At 42.2% G+C, this 6011-nt stretch overlaps 1 protein-coding gene across 8 annotated transcripts in view; it reads right to left on the minus strand.

Moving 5' to 3' along the window:
• The window catches only part of rbm47 (RNA binding motif protein 47), a 30320-nt gene that overhangs the window by 22786 nt on the left and 1523 nt on the right, over positions 1 to 6011 (minus strand). For 4 of the 8 annotated variants that reach the window (XM_020602077.1, XM_020602076.1, XM_020602078.1 and 1 more), the window contains exon 1: positions 5684 to 6004. The gene's annotated coding sequence lies outside the window, so the exon portion shown is untranslated. Of the gene's footprint in view, positions 1 to 5683; positions 6005 to 6011 lie in introns of those variants that run through there. The other 4 variants (XM_020602072.1, XM_020602071.1, XM_020602069.1 and 1 more) reach the window with 2 other exon arrangements.

Consider the following 6011-nt stretch of genomic DNA (forward strand, 5'->3'; position numbering starts at 1 on the left):
CCATAATGAAGCCCGTTATTTTTTGGTCAGTGACCAGTAACCACTGAAATGTCAACATGGATGACAGTCCTCTATCCCAGATCTGGGAAACAGCACTAACTATCATGTGACACAGCATAAAGCACTTGTGGATGAATTAACCAAATATACTAGAGCAGATTCTGCTGAAATCTGAGCTGCTCTAAGGTGACTTTGGCAATCATGGTCTCGCTCTTGTAGTATTGGTTTTGCTTTGCTGTACTGCTATATGTAATGCAGCAACTTCAAATTATTAAATGTTCTGACACCACTAGACATCCAGCAGTACAGTGCACAATACAAATCTACTGCTAAATCCACACTGCAGCCACGACATGGAAGTCACTTACTAGGAAATGAAAACAAAAGTGAAAACTGAAGTTATGACCAAAGCTGAGAATAAAGTATTTGTTCCATTCATTCATTTATAAAGCATTCAGTGTGTGTTTTTGTTTCTATGGTAAATGATTTGGTTTTAATATTCTGGCCACATTTGGGATTTTGTTCACATGTCGTTTGTAACTGACTTAATTTTAACATCAAGTGACTGCATCATGTCTCACTTGTGAATCTCCTCAGGGAAATGTTATGTTAAGCAGAGTATACAATATCCACACCCCACCTCTTAGCTAGCTCTGCACTGTGGCATTCAGTTCAAACATGTACACCTACTTCATCATAAAACTCAGTGTCAGCATCTCATATAGTCATTATAAAACAAACTTCTGGTTTTCACTGCTTAAATGAAATGCTTGCTGGAGTGTCAACAACATCTGAAAGCTCCTCTCCACACACATTTCCTACATCTTACAACTAGAAAATGCTTTAGTGAGGCTTTGAGCCGGTCTGGTGGGATGATTACTCGGCACACAATGTGTGCAAATAACAGAATTATCATGAAGCACCGACTGATAGTAGCAACTGGGACGTCGCCTTCATCAACACACAACACACCATCATTTTATCTTCTGACGGTCTTAAACCAGATATTATCACTGTTGCTGATTTCCTGGAAATACAGATTGTTCTGTGGCACACCCACACACAGAAAGAGAGAGAGAGAGAGAGAGAGAGAGACCAGGAAAGTGAAAAGAGAGTGTAAACCCTGGCAGATAAGACCTGAATGGAAAGCTGCTGGAATTTAGCACCAGCCAACGCCAGTTAACGCCCCCTAAATACAGAATCCGTAAATATATAATAGCTGAGCTGTTAAACAGTGTCACGCACACCACACCGAAACAGGGGTTTTATGACAAAAACTAAACTGTGAAATCCACCTGTTCACCTGCTCTTGCACTGAAAGACAGGCTGAAACTGCTCATGAAACAAAGAGGAGAAAGGAAAAGGGAATGTGAGAACTTAGGGGAGAGGGAAGACCTGTGAAGGGCAAGTGGAAGGAATAGATGAGCCTGACTGTGTGTGTGTGTGTGTGTGTGTGTGTGTGTGTGTGTGTGCCTGAGCCCTGAGGACACCTACTTTGTGTCAGTTTTGTGAATGGATTCACAGTCAGTCTCGGCCCAGGGAACACTCCATTCTGGCTGCAGGGGGATCGAGTAGATGTGTTTATGCCTTCATTACATTGTGCGGAGTAATTTTTCTCGATGCTGTTACTGTGAGGACATTTTAGTTGGTGTTCTGACAATTTGTGCTGCCTACTCTGGTAGTAGAGTCAACTAATCCTGATTGCCCCCCGAGACACAACTCCTATCTCTCTACCACTTTCCAAGAAAATGTTAGAGTGATTGTTTTCAGACCCTATCCCAACCCTAGCCCTACGCTAAACCCTAACACTGGCCACTTACTACAACTGTACTCCTGAGCCCTAACATGGAGTTTATTTATTTTAACCTGTCAGTCAGGGTAGGTCCACTGAAAGACAACCTCTCTTTTTTCATTAACGCCCTAGTAGCCTACTGGTATTTTCTGTCCCCTAAACCTACTCATGTCCACATACACACCCTCAGTGCCATCCATGTTTGCTTGCCTTCACTGCCAATATCAAATCACCTTCTGCACACACACACACACACACACACACACACACACATCTTGCCTCTTGGCTTGCTGTCCAGACAACTAGCCCATTGTGCGTACCATCAGGTATGCAGAGAAGCTGCTGCTTGAGAGCTAAAGGATGGGTTCACATCTCTTAAAGTCTATTTTAAAACAACACTAGGCTGCCCATATGTACATCAGAAGAGTTATTTGTCACTATCATTGTTCCTCTAGTAGTGACCATGAAAAGATCAAGTAAGATGTAAGTGTCATTGTTTTGTTTTGAGTATTGTCCCGCATAACTAACACTAGGAAGGGATTTCTCCACAATTCAACAATTACAGCAACCAGCAATGCTTTTAATTTAGATATGGAGCAGGTAAGTTTTGTTTTAAGTCAGACTTATCCCTTAATATGTTTATGTTCCTATTCAGTCTAAACCTATAAAGTCTATCTAGCTAAAAGAGGCAAGAAACCAGCAGTGAAATGAAGCATAATAACAGAATTTAGCACATGAGCAGGTTGGAGGAGAGGATGGAGGGTTCAACAATGTCATCACACAGGCGGGTAAAGGGGTTACACAGGGGTCAAAGGTTGACCAGAGGAAGGCGGGGGAGCAAGGAGAGACGGGAAGGAGAAGTGTTGATGCAGCCTTCACAGTGAGTGGATGTCACCTGTTTACACATTAAACAGCGGGTGTCAGTCGTGAGCTCTGTATTCCCAGAAGAGAGAAGGTTGCACAATGCTTTTTTTAGAGGGTTTGTTAAAAGAAATAAATCCGTGTATAGTGTCCTGTATAGCACTGTATTTATGTACCTCAGTCTAGTAGTAGTGGAGGATGGTGGACTTTGGCCCTGGAGACTGGGCTTTGCATCTTTACTCCCTCATGTGGTTAGCTTTGGGCAACAAAAGTAGTCTGGTTAAGGTTAGGAAAAGCTTGTGGGTTTTGTTAGATATCAACACAATGTGCCTTGTGCTTCATCCTATTTACTGCTAATGTTTTAATCATTATCACAGGCTTTGTAGCTTTGTGTGCAGTCCTAACAAAATCTTAATCATAGAGATGTCATATCAGAAAACTGTAATATGAGTGATCGTTTTTATGTTTACAGAAGGACAGTTTTCTTTTAGATCATTAGAACAAATTTATTTTTCCAAAGGTGATTTGTGTTGTAGTAGTTACTCATAATCTATGTTGTCCAGCAGATTAGTGCATAAAAATGTGTCTGTACTGTCAAGGAAGGGATGAACACACGTGTTTTGTTGTTTAATTTGAAGGCCTTGTCAAGTTCTTGCAATCTGGCAAAGTGACACTTTAAGTGGAGGAGAGGAAGGAAAGAAGCACATAACCTGGCAGTTGCTACGGCTGTTAGTAACACCCCCAGTCCTGGATCCCCCACACGACTTTTCCTTGCTTTTACAGTACATTGTTATGGTTTTTGCCTTATGTCTGATCTTCAACAATTTCTTGTTGCTGCCTGAAACATAATGTCAAATTTCTCTCCACTTGTCTCTCTCCACTAAACAGCTCCTCTCTTTTTTATCTAGCCTGGATGTGCTACCCTAATTTTTACCGGTTTCACCTGCCCCCACGTCTCACTGCTTTTCAGCATTTGGGCCAATGAGAGCGGAGCTGAAGAGGGAGGCAGGAGGTGGGGGTGAGGGGTCGGGGGGGAAGAATGTGGCCATTGTGCTTTCCAGGTATGTGTGTGTTTGTGACAAACAGAAAGAGAGAGAGAGAAGAGAGAGAGAGTCTGATCAGATCTTGTTACAGGTGTTTCATAAACAGCACAATACAGCTACCAAGTCCCTCTCTCTCTCTCTGCTGCATGAGCTTCTTTAGTCTGCAGCTTTTGCTTTCTGCTTCGTGCATGAGGCGTATGGCTTTGTCTCACACACACTAGACTCTGTGCTTCCCCATTATGAGCAAACGTTCATGTGACAGTCATGTGACATGACCAAATACTATGCATATACTGTATGTGTGTGTGAGTATAATTCATGCCATTTAAGCTGTTTCTTCTTTTTATGCTTTAGGTTTACTGAATAGTGACTTCCCATCAGCTTCCTGCTTTAAATAATTTGTTTGACCCTGTCAAGCTAAAAACAAAAGAGATCTTTTACTTTTCTTCCTGTTGCCCTCTTTCTGTAACATCGTCTGTCTTCCTGAAACTAGAGAGGGCCCAAACACAATACCACTAAGGTCACACTTAGGAAAAAAATAAAAACTATAAATTCCAGCCTTAGACAACTGCGTGTCCCTTTTTTGCAATTATGGAATGTGATACAGTGGGTTGAGAGATAAGTATCACTCTGAAAAACAGTTCAAGAGGTGAAGTGAACTTACTTGAATCCACAGCCACTGCCTGAGAGAGACACACACACACACACACACACACACACACACACACACACACACACAGATCTGCAGGGACATTTGAATAGTAAGTATCACATACTATCCACTTAACCAGTATCTAGGTTTGTTCCTCTGCATGAGGCAGTTTAAAAGAAGCTTGTGTCATCACTACATCAGGTCTGACCAGCACGTCAACACACACCTTTTGCACACCTTAGACTATTAAAAGTATTTGCAGTATTCACAAGGAAGTCGGTCGTCTTTTAAGATGGTGGACACGTATGCCTTCAGACAGGAGTGTACAGCAGGTGTCAGTCAGTCTGCGCCTTCTTCCACATGTGATCCTCAGAGCAATAAGTTAGATTGTAAGTGAAAGTGTAACTGTTATCTCACATTACAGCACCTCTCAAAACCGTCTATTAATGAAACTTATTCTCTACTATGCTGGTTTTGTAAATTAGATTAGATTCAACTTCACTGTCATTGTGCAAGTTACAGGTACAAAACCGATAGCAAAAATACGTAGCGATAACTGGTATATTTGAAAGGATTCAGCATCTTGCTCATAAGGTTTACCCAAAAATCAGAGGCATAAATTACATATTAAAGATCTTGTCAAAGGAGCCGGGTCATGGAGAAACACAGATAAAAAAAAGTTAGCTCCTCAAACTATAGAAGAAATCAATGTCTTGGAAATGTAATCTTGTAATCTCATTAATGTTGTGATGAGTGTCAGAGAGACAGCTGCTCTCGGAAATATCCACCAGAGGCACAGATACACATATGTTGTAACCGTACATATGGAAAGTATATGACCGGGCACGTGCATCCACAAGCTAATACGCTCACACCACTAAATCTTGTTTGGACAACAACAGGACACCCAAGGCTAACTGGCGCCTTGCTCAACCAGTTTCTGCAAAACACACACACACACATACACACACACACACACACACAAGATGACTAGCGAAGACAGCAACTGATCACACACATGCCCACAAAAAATAAACATCGTGTCCCCATCCCATAACCTTGTAGTGAAGGTTACAGCAGTCAGCAGGGTCAGTGGGAACACTGGGCCAGCTGAAGAAATGTCTTTCCAGATACCCACTGTGTGTATGCACTGTGTGTATGTGTGTGAGTGTGTGTGTGTGTGTGTGTGTGTGTGTGTGTGTGTTCACATTCCTCCAGGTGAGAAAACACATCATGTCCCTCAAATAGCCTTACAGCAAAACATTTAAACTTTAAGATAAAAATGAGAAACAGAGAGACAGGAAAGGAAAAAGAGACACATGACACACAGCTAACCTGTGGGATGATAGGAAGTGGAGTCCTTGTAGATTCTTCTGCCGCTGTCCAAAAGCAACGAACCGGCTTTTCACTTTCTCATCTTCCCTTCCTCTTCCTCTCCTCTGCTGTCTGTCAGGTTCTCTCTGGCCTCCTCGCTGTCAGGGTGCCTCCTGTCTTCAAAGACAGGTCCACCAAAGCACAATCAGAAGAAATCTCACACACATCTAACAAAAACATGTACACACACACAGACATGCACTAAGAGGGAGGACAAGTCAGAGTTTCTGTTCTCCTTTTGGTGTTTTTTTGGATTCTGACTCAGATCCTCTCTGTTTGTCCTCTCCTC

Source organism: Monopterus albus, unplaced genomic scaffold (assembly GCF_001952655.1).
Source record: "Monopterus albus unplaced genomic scaffold, M_albus_1.0 scaffold54.1, whole genome shotgun sequence".
In the NCBI taxonomy this organism is placed as follows: Eukaryota; Metazoa; Chordata; class Actinopteri; order Synbranchiformes; family Synbranchidae; genus Monopterus; species Monopterus albus.